This window comes from Cavia porcellus, unplaced genomic scaffold (genome assembly GCF_034190915.1).
Source record: "Cavia porcellus strain 051 isolate PalLab524CR breed Dunkin Hartley unplaced genomic scaffold, mCavPor4.1 scaffold_11, whole genome shotgun sequence".
Classification (NCBI taxonomy): domain Eukaryota; kingdom Metazoa; phylum Chordata; class Mammalia; order Rodentia; family Caviidae; genus Cavia; species Cavia porcellus.
In genome coordinates, this window is record NW_026947494.1 from 75,494,149 (window position 1) to 75,510,021 (window position 15,873).

The 15,873-nt window shown below is 41.3% G+C and overlaps 1 long non-coding RNA gene across 1 annotated transcript; it reads left to right on the plus strand.

Moving 5' to 3' along the window:
- The first annotated feature begins 224 nt into the window (after nt 1-224).
- On the plus strand, nt 225-1,754 carry LOC134478026 (uncharacterized). Its single transcript, XR_010050368.1, has 2 exons — nt 225-554; nt 667-1,754. It is a non-coding gene; the product is annotated as an uncharacterized LOC134478026 (long non-coding RNA).
- The last annotated feature ends 14,119 nt before the right edge of the window (nt 1,755-15,873 follow it).

Below are 15,873 nucleotides of genomic sequence, written 5' to 3' on the forward strand. Positions count from 1 at the left end.
CTCACTTCAAAAATATCCTGAGCCTGTGCAACAGGAAGGCACAGGATGGTGTCAGTGGTAAACCCACGGGAGGGAGGGTAGCCTGCATATACTACAAGGGAGAAAAGAGGCTTGCTGTCTGCCCTTTCTGCTCTTGTTGCTTTTGCTCTCTTCCACTTCTCCACCTGTGGTCCCTGTGCCATGCCACTCTGCCTCGGAGCCAATCGATTATGGACTGAAACCTCGGCAAACCGTCAGCTAAATAAACCTTTCTTTCCTTAATTTTGAGTGTCAGGTATTTTATCTCAACAGCAAGAGAAAAGTAACCAAGATAGTTACCTAATGGAGTTGGGATGTAGCTCAGTGGTAGAGCACTTGTCTAATACAAACAGACTCCTGGGTCACATTTCCAGTACAAAAACAAAACAAAACAAACTAAACCAAACCAAACCCTGAACATTAAAGTGATCTAACGACTCATTGTATTATCAGGAGTTGTACGGACCCCTGTCATTCTCCTGTGTGACCTGGATGGTGGGCAGCAAGCTGCAAGCCAGAGACTCCACAGAATCAAAGTAAGTATATCCATCCCTCAGCAGCCACACACTTAGGGGCCTTTGTTTGCTTCCTTTACACATCCTTTTCCTTTCTTCCTTTTTTCTTGATCTCTCCTTTCCTCATTTCAAGGTCTTGATGTCGGCAATGAGGAACCTCCTAGAGACTACAGCTCATCCCAGAGATGAACCTTGTTTTCCAGGCTGGTGACCTGGGGGTCCAGTGGACAGCAGCTTTTCAATGCCTGTTGAAATAAAGTTGGAGTTAACCCTCTCCTCCTCGCTGCTATTGGTTACCCTTGTGTGACTCCAGGCTGACAACAGCACCATTTGCCTTCTCAGTACAGACAACCTGGATGTGCGTAGAACTGGTGAATTTTTGCCTGTGCGCAAAGCAAGGAAATAGTGATTTCTGCACAGGTAGGTGGTGAAACAGCTCATGTCTCTGTGTCAGTGGTGCAAAACAAACAGTGGCACTGTGCTGTGGTGACACTCTCTTACGTGTCTGTTAGGTTCATAAAAGGAGACTATAGATGATCATGGGCATCTTGTGCTTTTGAAGTGGCCAGCTAAGAGGAGGAAGTTTTCTGCCTTGAGTGTCAGCTCTTGGCTTTGTTGTACTGTCCACCCCCTAGAACAACTGCAAGGATGCCTCAAATTTTGCAAAAGTCTTAAGATTAAATATATCCGTTGCTTTCTCCTTATTCACTGTCTGCTTATTGCCTCTGCTGTGTAAGTCTCCACCCGAAGAGAAGAAAAGAAGAGAGAGAGAAGCGATGGTCAGATGAATAAAGAAACATATATGCTCAGGGAAAAGCTGGAGTAGGCTGCTGCAAAACGCAGAAGCATCCAATGCAAAGTTTAAGAAACTGCCCCCAATTGTACATCTGAAACAGGAGAGGATGACCTAGCAATCAAGTGAAAGAAAAACGAGTATGGTTTCCTGGTTTAGTTTTCTAGATTTTGGTTCAGTTATCCTTTTGAGTTTGGATAAACAGCATCCCAAAAGAAAGAGGACCTTGAATTCAGCATATCGGAGGGAACCACTCACCTCTCTCAGGCAGATGAAGCTTTCCAGGATACATGACATCAACTATAATAAAATGACATCTGCTGGAAAAGAAAACACCAATCAGCATGACTAGCTGTTGCTAATGGAAATCCATTTTATCAATGCAAACATAATATTAAATAAATCACAATGCTTTGTCCAAGCAAAAATGGTGCAATATACATGTGTTTGTTTCAAATTTCGTAACACATAAATGTAAGAGTCTTCTTAAATTTTAGCTTGAGAAAGGAAGCAAGGAAAAGTGTGCAGAAATAATGTACAAAAGGCAAGTATTGGATCTGTTTCGATGAAGAGCTTATAAACTCATTGGCTGACTTTAACCAAAATAATTGTGTCACTTGTCTTTGAGCCGCTATTTGTGGCACATGGAAGCATTTAAAATGACGATTAAGTCTGTAGGGTGGAGTCAGACCACCTCATTAGAATGCTGCTCAGCCTGCCTGGCGGTGTGATGTTTGGCAAGTATTTTAATCTGTCTGTGCCTCTGTTTCTGCAGATGTAATATAGAACAAGCAATTTCACTGTCTTCACAGGGTAGTCATGAGAACTAAGGGTGGTAACTCAGCTCAGCCGTTAAGCACATTTCTTGTTACATAGAAGACAGCAAAGCTGAATAGTAATAATATCTAATTATTAAATGAAGCCATTTAAATGAAAACAACTTGCAGCATATGCAATTCTGTATATATGTCACTACATTTATAATAATTAATAGTCAAAATGATTAAGCATTTACCACATGTAGGGCAAATTCCCAAGGGCAGAGGAACAGGGAAATCAGGAGACTATGATAAAGCTTTGGTTTGTGCACATAAATTCTTTCCAGAGATGAGTTTGTAATCCAAAGCATTTATGCATCTAAGCAGATTTCCTCAAAAGAAATAATGGTAACTCAGGCGATTTGTTTCACAACCCAAAAATATTCATATAAAAACAATTATAATATTATAGAGTAACACAAAATAATAAAGGAAATACACAAACTAACCTGCACTTCCCTTTGAAAACTTTTGTGGCTAGTGTGAGGAACACAAGAAAGAGGGGGGCTATTGGACAGAACCACTTCCACTAGCACTAGTGGGATCACCCCTACAGGCTCAATGGAATCTCAGTGTGTGTGAACCTCAACAAGGAACCTATCTGGTGACACTTGCCTTTGCTTCCTTTTGAGAACTTCAAGGAAATGTGACATTTCATTGTCATTAAACAGGTTCATCGCTCACACTGCTATCGCCTTATTCAGTTTGGTGCTTTTCTAAAAAATTTGGACTGTTTTCCACATCTCCCTAATCTCATTTGAAGTGAGATTCCTCTGCTTTTTTTTTCTTCTTCTCTGTAAACATGATCTCCTCCATAGCCTCCTGCAGCTGGGAGACCGCCACCCACAGTCCCGCAGGGAGAGGGAAAGAGGGAACCATTGGCTCTGCTGTGATCATGTGACGTTTGATGTCATACACTGCTTGCATTGTATCACCTGTTTATCAAGTTATATTGTATTAAAAATGTTACTCATCTTGCAGATCACGCTCAGAACAAGTTACTTGCAACTTTTATTGTATTTATATTAATCTAAATGCATCACCATGGTTCCTCAAAAAATTAAACACAGAAAATACCCAGCAAGTCCATTGGAGTGTACACATGAAAGAAGTGAAATCAGGGACTTGAAGAGATATTTGCAAATTCACCCTCACAGCAGTACTATTAGTAATACTCAACACTGAGACTCAAGGGTCCCATTTTACTTAGCATAATGTTTTCAAGGTTCAGCCATACTGTATGTAGTATGTGTCAGAATCTCCTCTTTTAAAAAGCAGAATAGGGGCTAAGGATTTAGCTCAGCGGCATAAGCACCTGCCTTGCAAGCATGTGGTCGTGAGTTGGATCCCTGGTACTGGTAAAAATAAATAAATAAATAGAATAACAATTGCAATATATGTACATATCACATTTTTATTTAGAATAGCATTATTAAAACAAAAGTAGCTAGTAATATAATGACCACTTACTAATTATTTATTGTTAATTCACTGAATTATTATCACTTTTCTAAGAAGTTGTTGTTTACTTTTTTATAGCAAAAAAAAGCTAGGCCAGACCAGCTCAGGAGCCACCCCCAGACAGAGCAACCCTGCACACAGCAGAGCTGTAATTCACATGCAGGGAACAAGTGACTGAGAAACCCCAGCTTTGTGGTTCTCACTGCTGCCTATAGAATCTAGAGCCTGTGGTCTGTGAAGCAAAGCCTGTGCCACCAAGTCACACTCCCCACCTCTAAGTCTGCCCTTCCAGGACAGGCCTCTCCATTCTTCTGCTCCGACCTTGCTCTCCCCTGCACACACCTGTCCTCAGGGCCCCTCACACCCAGCACGAGAGTGGCAACCAAGCTGCAGCCTTTCCAGCCCCACCTGCTCCTGGCTCTCTCAGCTCATTCCACCACACCACTCCAGCCTCCCTGCTCCTCTGCTCTGGGCTCCAGCTGGGCTCCTCTCCTCCCTGTACCCCAGGCTGAGCACTCACCCTCATCTCCCCAGAGCTGGTCCTGCTCAGCAGCAGCTCTCAGGCCTTCTCCTGATGGGGGATCAGCAGAGCTTCCCTTGCCTTCTCTTGGCACAAATTGCCACCCACAACAGTGGGCCACATTGTCTATCTTGGAGATGTGCAGTTCTCTCTCTCTCTCTTTGTCTCTCTCTCTGCCTCTCTGTCTCTGTCTCTGTCTCTGTCTCTCTGTCTCTGTCTCTCTGTCTCTGTCTCTGTCTCTGTCTCTGTCTCTCTCTCTCTCTCTCTCTCTCTCTCTCTGTACCACTCTAGCACTAGAGAACCCTCTGGCTCTGCCTGGGGATCAGTAATCATTGGCTGAAAGAACATGCAAAAATAAAGTTTTTAGAGTCTGGGATGTAGCTCAGGGGTAGAGTAGCTGCCATTTACAAGCTCCAGGATTTGGTACCTGGTACCATGCAAAAGAATAAAACTGTCACATCTATGATATTATCTGTTAGATTATTTACCTGTGCCATGTCTAGCAATCTAATAAGCTATTTAGCTAATGATCTCTTTAAAAATACACTCACTTACCTTTTAGATTATCTTCTTCAGCATTATTTTAAACTACAGTTTTTTTCATTTCTTTTATTTTGGTTTTATTGTGTTATTTCTTTTTGAGATAGGGTTTTACTATGTAGCTCAGGCTGGCCTTAAACTCACTGTGTAGCCCAGCCTGGCCTCGAATTCACAGCAATTCTGTGGCTGCACCAGCCTGCTGAGTGCTGGGATTACAAACATGTGCCACCACAGCCAGCTTTAAACTGATCAATTCAGGTATTCAGATGAAGAGCAAGTTTTTAACTATGGCCTCTCTCTCTTTCTCCTTTCTATGGTACTGAGGATTGAAGCCAAGGTCTTCACACTAAGCTACATTCACACAGCACCCCACTCCCCCCAACTTTTTTTTTTTGAAGCAAGTTCTCAATAATTTGCTAAGCTGCCCTGGTGAGCTCAAGCTTGTGATCCTCCTCCTTTAACCTCCTAAGTGGTGGGATTACAGGCATGTGCCACCATCCCTGGCTCATTTTCTTTTTCTAATATGATTTATTCAATGGAATTAGCTTTAAAATGCATGCTTTATTATTTCTGTGGTCCAAAATGAGATATTTTAGATCAGAAATTACTTGTTATTTTATAGCCAATTCTTCCTTATAATTATAAACTCTTAGAATTGGAAGCTACCTTCCAATTTATTTGTGATAGCATAAAATGTAAGTATGTCTCTCTATATTGTACCTTTAATAAGATGATACTGATCCTAAGTTTGAATTCTTTAGCGTAATAACGAACCTCATTCCTTATTACGCAGCCGATTCTAAAACTGGACTAATCTATTTAATTTATTTATCTTTAAAAATGTTTATTGAGTGCCTTTGTTTTAGTTAATTTTCTCTCATCGCTGAGACAAAATACCCAACACCCAAGGTTAAAGGAGGAAAGGTTTATTTAGCTCACAGTTTGTGGAGGTTTCAGTCCATAATTGGCTGGCCCAAAGGTGGGGCGGCACACGGCAGAGGGCAACAGTTCATGGTGGCAGAAGACACTAAAAGCAACAATGGAGAGAAAAATCTGTTTTTGTCCCTTATGTTGTATCCAGCCTACTAGAATTAGGACATTGACAATCCAGCCAGTGGACTGATCCAGCAATCACCCATCCTTAATCCCAGTATCTATAATTCCAGCATTACACTTCAAATCAATCCCACCTCTGAAAAACTCCATGACCCCCTGAGGGTATGGGGACATCTAAACACAAACCACAACAGTCTTCAGTGTATCTAAGCTCTGTTCTTGATGAAGAATGGACAAAAATACAATCTATGTCTTTACGGACTCTGTAGCCTAGTACAGTACAGTACTAGTTTTATGCGATGGTAGAAATACTCTATAATTTGCACTGTCCATCACAGTAGCAGTGACCATGTTTTAAGTATTCAGCCACCGTGCGTGGTTATATATTAAACTGTGCTGTTTCCTGCAGTCTAGGCAACAGATTTAGATGGTAAGCAACTACTTTGTGGAAGGTTCCGTGGGCTGGTCAAGAAGGAAGCAAGGGCCTGGCTCACTTGGGAGGTGAGTCAGGAGTGGCTCCCTTGATGATGTGTCAGGGTGGCTGGTTTTAGGGGGACATCTTAGTTGACTTCCTGTTGCTCATAACACAATCCCACAGACAGGGTGAGTTGTAAAAAAGAGAGGTTAATTTTGACTCACGAGTCTGGCCCAAGGTTCAGGAATCTCATCCTGTGATAGCCTTCTTTCTGAGAGTCCTGAGACAATGCAGGGCATCACACCATGACAGCTGAGGAGTACAAAAGACCCAGGCCAGCGGGCAGCAACCTGTTATTAGGTTAAAGCCCTATCAACTCTTAAGGGTCTACCTCTTAATATTTTACTTGGGGATTAAACTTCAACGTGAGTTTTAGGGGGTAAAAATAATATCAGGAAGTGCATGAAAACTTGTGAGTGGGAGAGGTGAGGGAAGGAGGAAGGACAAAGGCTTAAACAAAGGCCCAAAAGCTTCCAAAAGTCAGCAGCACTGCCTTTAGGAGCTGAAACAGATGATCTGGCAGAGGGAAATGGGATGGAGGATGGAGAAACGGCAGTGTTGGCATGACCAGCTTTGGCTAATCCTGGAATTGTTAGGTCATTTTGTATTGAGTCAAAATCTGAACTTCTATAGCTGTATCTAAGAGAGATAATTTTCTTCTGATGGTTTAAAGAAAATATATCACTTTTTGTAAGCTATGCACTCAAATACAAGTGGGCACCTCCCTGTTCTTCCTGTCTTTCCCTCTGTTGTAGTCACCACCAGCTTTTGCTATATGGAGATGCAGATGTCCAGAGTCCTCACTTTCTAGAAACCTAATCTAAACCTGTCATCATTGATCAATTTCTTCTTAAGGCTCTCCAAAGCTAAAACGTTGCAGATGTCAATAATCCAGAAGTGATGTGAACCCTGTTCCTGTCCTGTTGTGGAACAGGACAGTAGCACACAGACTCTATTAATGAAAGTATAATAAGCTCTTTTTCTGTGAAGAAGGCCAGCATGATACAGTTTAGAAAAGGAAGTTTAGGCTTAGGACTTAGCTCAGCGACATAAGTACCTGCCTGGCAAGTGCGTGGTCATAAGTTCAATCCCTGGTACAAAGAAAGAAAGAGAGAGAGAGAGAGAGAGAGAGAGAGAGAGAGAGAGAGAGAAAGGCAAGGCAAGTTTATACATCAGAGTGATGAGTTCCCTACAATAGAAATGAACCAACAAGATGTTAAATCCTAATATAACCCAAAACATATTTTAGATTTCAAATGCTCTATTCTTTTCCCCAAAATGATTTGAGCAATATCCTGATTTTAAATTAAGAATTTGCAATATATAACTGTGTATAGAAACAAATGACAGAATTGAAAGCCTCAAATTTTGCAGTCATATAAAATACAACCAAATTGGACTATGGAATCTATATTAGAACTATGCTATCGATTTTAAATTTTCTAAATTTGATAGCTAATCTGTGGATACGTAAGAGAAAGTACTTTTTAATAGACATGAGATAAGCAACTAATTTTCAAAGGTTTTAGGGTACAAAGCTAACAAACCCAGAAAAATGATAAATAGCTCAAAATACTAAACATTGGTGAGTTTGTGTAAAGGATATATAAGAGTTCCTTGCAATACACTTAGACATTTTTTTTCAGTTTGACATTATTTTGCAATCAAAGATTCTTAAAATTTTATTTTGTTTAACTAGTACGTTTGCAATATATACCGATTAAATTCCTTATGGAAAATTGGTGCATGTACCCAGATCCACTTGTTCAATCCTTAGCCCCACAAAATAATAGTCCTACTACCATTAAACAAACAAACAAATAAAATAAAAGTGTGAATGTGACCAGGGAATCTTGGTGACTCCTCTATGCTGCCTAAGAAATTAACTGGAAAAGCAAAATAGGATTTAAATTCTTTTTGGAGGTGGAAACTGATTTTCTTTTAGCGTCCTTCAAGATTTACTTCTTTTATTTCTTACTTTGGTTTCTCAAAGGTCATCTTCCTTCCTGAGTTCTGAGTTCCCAGCAGCAGCTGCCCCAATTTGTAGAGAAGATCAAACAAGAATTAAACAAGCAAAGAATAAACATTGTATTGACTTAACCCAACCACATCAGGTTAATTCTTGAGGGCAGATTTTACTGTCTGGAGACACCATCTGATGGAGTGAGCTTCAGTGTCATCATATGTTCATTGGACAAGCAGCGTTCACATGCCTGAGCACTGTTAATTAGTGATCTATAATTACTAGACAACTGGAAAGAGCCAACCTTCAGCAGGATCTAGAATCGGTAGGGTACAAAGGGAGTATATCTTGATTGACATTGTCTTCAAAGGTCTCCTAATCCTGGTGTCTATATGAATTGTTTTATGACACAACTTGGGTCACGAAATCGGCTTGATGTTGATGGAAAATATTCTAAAACAAATAGCACTTAGATTTCTTGCTTATCATGAATAAAGGCTTGCATTTGCAGATAGACTCCTGCAAACCATCCTGCTTCTTTCATGATAGCATTAAGTTGACCCTGGAGGAGCGCAGAAAAACTTTGTTTACTTGCTTGAGGTTAGTTTGTTGCAATCTAATATGTGGACAAACAGCTCCTATGTCATTCTTTTTTATATCAATTTTTCTGGGGAAAAAAAGAGTTTACATTGTACCAATGATTCATATTCAGGAAAGCTGGATGCATGAATAAATATTTTTTGTTTTGTGTTTTTGGTACTGGAGATTAAATCCAGGCCTTTGCACCTAGTTATATCCCCAGAACTTTTTAATGTTTTGTTTGTTTCATTTTATTTGCAAAATGATCTCACTAATATCATTAACTTGCCCAAGCTGAGCTTGAACTTGCTATACTCCTGGCTCAGCCTTCCAGAGTTCTGTGATACGTTGCCATAGCCAACTTTTAAAGCAAAAATTTAAGGAAAATGGAGTGAATAAGGCTCTCTGCAAATCTGTGTGATTCTCATTCCTCAACAGGGTCATGTGATTACCACTTTAGTCCATAGAGTTAATCCCTCCTAAGCCTTGATAAAGAGATACGTTGTGTTTAATTATACTGAGCTCAATATGGAAACAATTTCCAATTCTGCTTCCTGCACCCAAGGCTTTTCACTGAGGTACAAGCACCGTCCTCTACTCCCCTGGGTGTAGGAGCAGCTGGCTGCGCACTAATATGCCTCCACCGCGGCTTCTCTGCCAGTACCTGAGGGCAATGACTGGGAGCTACTTTAGGGTTAGATGCAACAGGATTTGGGGGATTGTTTTGCAGGTTCTGGAAAGGAAAGGAGCCTAAGAGCTACCGTCCGGAGACCCATCTTTCTCCTCAGGAAAGACAGACAAAGCAGAGAAGGAGCGGGAACGTCAGGTGCTGTTCTGGGCCGGCATCCGAAGTGCATTTTCCCCTTTGCTGTTGCACAAATCATGCAGACTTACTCAGTCACTCTGGTGACTGGCTATGTTGCCCACTCATATTCATAGCACCGAAAACTAAAGAAAACCTCAGAGACAGGAGTGCAGATACCTTCTCCTGTTTGAATATAAGTCAGCTCTTTCTGTGTCTGTGAGCACCCAGGACACTGAACCCTAGTGTCAGGATCATAACTGATCCCAACAGTTTCTGCCCCTGTCTTACCATTTCCACCAGGTGTTCTTCCAGCAGATGTTAGTCCTCATCAAAGGCCTGGAGGAAAATGGAGCCTGAGTGCAAGCGGACAACCGTGACTCTTTGAAGCAATGTAATTTGGTGTGCAAGATCCACCCACTAATTTAAAATCCTGGCACTCTCACATACCAATTGTGCAACTTGAGTGAACAATTTAATTTCTTTGTGCCTTGGTCTCCTCATCTACAAACCGGGCTTCTTGGGGTTGTTGAAAGGACTAGAAGGAATGTGATACATAAGTCCCTCAAAACAAAATGTGTCACATCACATCCTTTGATTGCTGGCCACTGAAATTGATAGATAAATCAGACGACATAATTAAAGGACAGCTTTCTGACTTTCATTCACTTGCTCATTCTGTATACATCAGTTTGCATCTCAGCTATACATTGAAGGTGAAGAAACAATGGAAGTCATCTCTGTTCTTGGAGAGCTTAGAGTCTGTGGTGGGAATGGATGGAGAATGGGAACAAGCAAGAGTTAACATTGGATGGGGATTTAGTTCAGTGGCCTAAACACCTGCCTGGCAAGCATGAGGTCGTGAGTTTGATGCCTTTTACAAAAAAAAAAAAAAAAAAAAAAAAAAAAAGAATTAAACACCATGATTGTCAGGTCCCAAAAGCCACATGGTCAGCACGAAGGAGGCATAAAGTTAGGGACACGTGGTTCCAGCTGTAGTATGGCCTGAAGCTTAAGATTTAGAGACCTACTTCTGAAAAAAAGGATCAACAAATGAACTTCCATTAAGGTACCTTCTTTGAAAGGATACATGGAATGAGAAGTCCTTAAACCTAAGCTACACTTGCTTCCCACCTTTGGTTGGGAAAGGACAGAGACTAGGATTTGACAATAGAGAAGAAGCTAGTCTGCAAAAGTGACTGTCCAACACACCAAGGATTTTAGCATCCATCTACCTGGAGGTAACTAGCGGGCTATGAAAGGATTTGTTTAGAGCCATTTCTAGGAGAAAAGAGAAGAAAAGAAAGTAATATGCTCATAATTCAAGTGAAAACCTCATATTTGGTGTAAGGCAATAATCTGGGACGACAAAGGAGAAAATTTATGTAACAGGGAATCAGCAGAGTTCCGTGATGTGACCTTGCTTCTAAAAGTCAGCTACTGCAGTAGCTACAAGAGGAGTGAGTTAAACCAAGCCCACCTGGCCTGCTGAGTTTCTCTGGGCCTTCCACGGACCTGGTAAGTCATCTTTTTTTTTTTTTTTTTTTTTGCATTCTTTTTCTTAGTTTCCGAAACTTCCTTGACCCTCTCTGCTCCAGTTCAACAATGAAATCAATGGCCTCATAGGATTTAATAGGGGGAAAAAAGAGCAGGCCTGCCCTCCAGGTTCCTTTTCTCAGAGGAAATTGATTTGGTTTTTCTTTAGTCAATGCCTGAAAGCACTGGGTTCCTATGATAGATGGAGCCCCAGCAGTACAGGTAACAAATGAAGGAAACAGAAGCTTTTTACCTAAAAAGCCAACTGGGCTTAACAACAAACAATCCATCTCTCCCCATGGGAAGCTAAGGAAGAGATGAGTTCTGCTTCACCTGCACCCAGGCACGGTGCTGGGAGTAAAAGTTTTCCATCTTAGACTCCAAGGACAGATGTAAACAGAAGCTCAGGGTTTCCTGGGAGGCCAGGTACAAAAAAGAACTAATCAGAAGCCTTTCATCTCTGACCTTTTACCTTTCGGTCTATTCTGGGACATGAAGGTGACAGGGCTGCTGTCCTTTGCGCCCAAGGAAGTGACAGGCAGCATGTTGATCAATAGACCCCTTTGGTAATGTCCTCAAAACTTAGAAGAAGTGCAAAACACTGAGGCAGAAATCAATATTCATGTCTGGAGAGGAGGCTATCATTATATTAATTTTATCTGCAAAGAAGTAATTTTTCTTGTAAAGGAGAAGAAAACAGCAAAGACAAACTGATCGCCTTCGTGTTTACCAAGAACTGAATGTGCTTCCTAAGGACGCAGCGTGCAGCCGGGTATTAGATTTTAGTCGCTGTAAGACCAAGCTGAGATGCAACGCGTAGCTGATTCCCATATCATCTCTGCAGGTCACAAGGGTGGTCACCTGATTTTCTTCTCGGCGTCACTAGTTGAGCGATAACTGAAGTAGAAAAACATAAAAGAGGAGAATTCCTGACTACAAACCTGAGACTTGAGGAATGACCAGTTCAATAGATAAATGGGGACATTTTGGAGAAATCAACAAAGCAATTCGGAGAATGGCGGGATTGATTTATGGAGAAGAGGTGCCTTTGATGTTTAGCTTGGAGAATCAATGATTTGTTTATTTCCTTTTGGAAAAACATGGATTAGAGGACAGGAGATGATTGAAGGATTAAGATTAGTAACCTACCAGTACCTAAAATAATTTTACAGGAGAGAGGTAGAGAAATGCCTTTTAAATTATAACAAGGTCTACAGAAATTCATTCAAAAAGTATGAGTCCAGGCCAATCCACACTCCTTCTTTACTTCTTATATTAAATATTCACTCGGCAGCTCCTTGTTAGTCTACAACAGAAAAATAGAATTTAATTCTCAATAGGGTGATTTTGAAATAGTAAGAAAATGCCTATAATAAACAGTTTTAATTGAGCAATGAAAGGATGCATTTTCTCCTCTATCTGGTATGCAGTATAGCATGTCATTAGCAAGTATGTTTCAAATTGTTTTAAAGTTATGTTCCATGGAGCTTAGAAATTTAATACACTTACTCTTCTAATTTGCACAAGATAAAATGAAGATTTGCAGGGTAAACACATTTCTAAAAATTAAAAAAAAAATTGGCTGTCAGCACAATATCAACTTGCCTTTTACTAGCAAGCATTAAAGAGCGAGCAGAGAGGCCAGTGATTGGAAGCATCCTCCTTGCAGTCAGCACCTGGTGGAACAGCCACTGTGTGTCTGTTTCTGTGTGTGTGTGTGCGTGTGTATTCGTGTGTTCATGCTGAGGTACTACAGTCACCTACCCGGTCTTCCTGCTTCTTCTGTGCTTCCCTGTGGGCATCACCAGCACAGAAGCTTTCAGACGTGAGCACCCAATCACACTCCCCATCAACCTGGCCATATCCATGTCCTCCAGATGATTTTCCATCCTAGCTAGGAAGAAAACCTAAGCTCCTTGCCATATCTTTCAGCACCAACAAGGTCCATTGTTTGCTTCCACCCCCTTCCCTGACTTCACTTCCAATGGCAACCCCTACACTCCAGTCCAGCTCACCACACACACACACACACACACACACACACACACACACACACCCCAAGCCTGTAACCCTGGGTGTCAGCTGTTCTCTGCTCAGATTGCGCTCCCCACAGGTTAGTGCTGGGCTGTTAACTCACTGGTCTTTAAGTCTTGCTCAGGTATTACCTATCCAGAGAGCCTCCCTGACCCACTTACAACCAACAACACCATCACCGGCACACTGTGTGATTTTTTTTCCTTGACTTATATTATTTATTCACTTAGGCATATTATTTGCTCTCCCCATGGTTAGTACAGCCCAGAACAGTGTGAATGTCCTGTATACCCCAGTACTTGCATCTGGCACAGGATAGATTCCTAATACAAATGGAAGAAGAAAAGAAGGAAGGAAGGAAGGAGCAAAGGAAGGAAGGAAGAGGAAAAAAGGAAGACAGAAAATAAGGAAGAAAGAGGAAAAGGATGGAGAAAGGAAAGAGATGGAGAAATGAAGAGTAATACAGTGTCCCAGTATCACGGGGCTCTTGAAAGAAACATAAATATGTATTGTGCGCTCCTGAAGAGCACAGGAAATGGTTGGGGTTTTTTTTCCATTTTGTTTTGGTTTGGTTTTTACGTCCCAGTATACTCTCTGTGTCTGGTATGCCATTAAGTATGAAAACATATTTAATAACAAAAATTTAACAAATGAGTTAAAGCTTACAGTCCAGTTGAAGATAATTATAGACAGAGAACAGTTCAGTGACAGTTGCACAGCCTGGTCCTGTAAGCAGCACTTTGCAGAGTCAGTGTTGGATTAATCCTTGTAATCAAAACTTGCTGCAGTGCCGCCAACCTTTGTCTTGGTTATTTTTCTCCTGTTGCTGAGACAAAGTACCTGGTGCCCAAAATGAAGGAAGGAAAGGTTTGTTTAGCTTACAGTTTTTGGAGATTCCAGTCCATAATCAACTGGTTCTCTTTATGGTGCCTGCAGCAGATTCCAAAACTGGTAAAAGCAAAAAGGCAATAAAAGCATGCTTCCTTCCCGCCATGTATCATATGCTGGTTGCCTACTCCTGGGCAGGTGCAGCCCTCACAACATTAATCCAAGCAATAGACAACAAACCAATCACAAGTCAGACTCAGCCTACTACAAAATGATGCAGGGTGTAGAACTGAAGCATGATCCACCTAAGAGTGACTTCTGGTCATAAGCAAACAGGGGCAGAGCCCGGATTTGAGGAGAGGTCATCTAGCCCCAGAATCCACGGAGACCACACACCATCCACACCTGTGTGATGGGCATCCCATCAGCACTTTGAGATGAGTCTCACGGAAGTGGGAAAGGAAGAATGAGTCTTCATACAGGACGTGGTGGGCAGGGTGGGGAAGTGGAAGGGAATCCTCACATGGAGTTCCAGCTTTTCAGGACGTAGTTCTCTGGGGTGATTCTCCATCATCAGTACTCCAGAGCACAGTACTCAGCCACTGAACTGTCATAGAGAATGTGTATGAAGACCAGTGAACGTGGTGAAAAATAAGGCTTTGAGGGTTGGTTAGACCCAGGCTTTTGAGAAATAAGCCTTTGGCATATGTAAGACAATGGAGCAATAGTTAGAAACTTAGGTAAAGATATGCACAGGATAGATCAGAAAGAGAAAAATCCTAAACAATTAATTGTATACACCCAGAAATTAAGCAGCTGGTAAATCAACCAGAGCAATAAATTAATGGTAAAATAATAATTTATTAGGTTAGCATATTACTAAATGTCCACTAATGGGTCAATGGGTAAACAAATGTAGTTTATCCATACAAAACAATATTAAGCAATCTTAACTAGGAAGGAAATTCTGATACATGTGATGTGATCAAAACACATGGTTAATGTTTAAATTTTTAAAACACTACCATAAAAAACAAGCAGCCATTCATCCCGTCATTCTTGCCACTTTCCAACAGCAGTTCTGGAAGTCCTCTTTTGTGAGTGTCTTAACAAAGCGTGACTAAAAAAAAAAAAAATCCAGGGAATGCTACTGCTGTGCCCTGTCTGACAGAAAGGCAGGCTTGTAACCACATTCTGCTGTACCTTATTTCCTCCTTCACCAGATCTGGCACCGGGTGACTTCTGGCTCTTCCACCAAGTCAAAATGACCATGAAAGGAAAACATTTTGAATTGATTCAGGACATTGAGACAGCCACAAAAGCATAACTAAAGAAATTTAGGAAAAAGGTCTTCTAGAACTGCTTCAAAAAGTGAGAAGATTGTCAGAATAAGTGAAAACACAATGAGGGAAAGCATTGTGAGGGGATTGATGGCAATGTGCCTTTTACTGTAATAAATGTTTTAAAAAATATAAACATTCGTGGTACCGGTCATACCTTACGAGCTGTAACATGGTGAACTTGGGAGGGATTATAATAAGTCAACGAAGTTGCAAAGGAAAAGCCCACTTATGAGGTATCATAGTAGTTAAATTTATGGAGACAGAAAGCAGGGTCTGGGGGTATAGCTCGGTGTTAAAGAATTTGCCTAGCATAACCAAGGCTCAATCACAAGCACCCCCCATAAAAGATAAAAGGATGGGGTGGTGTCCAGGCGCTAGGATGAAAAGGGGGAGGTATTTAATGGAGGCTAGAGAAGGAGGGACTCAGACAGAGGACAAGCTGGAGTGACTGGACAGTAGACCCAGCCAGGGGCACAGAGAAAGCCCTACATTTATTTATTTACGATTTGCCTGCTTCTAGGGAAAATAGCACCCTAATAAAAGACCGACTGGATCACAACTTTGGGGATGACTGTCTGAGGCTGCTCTGGTG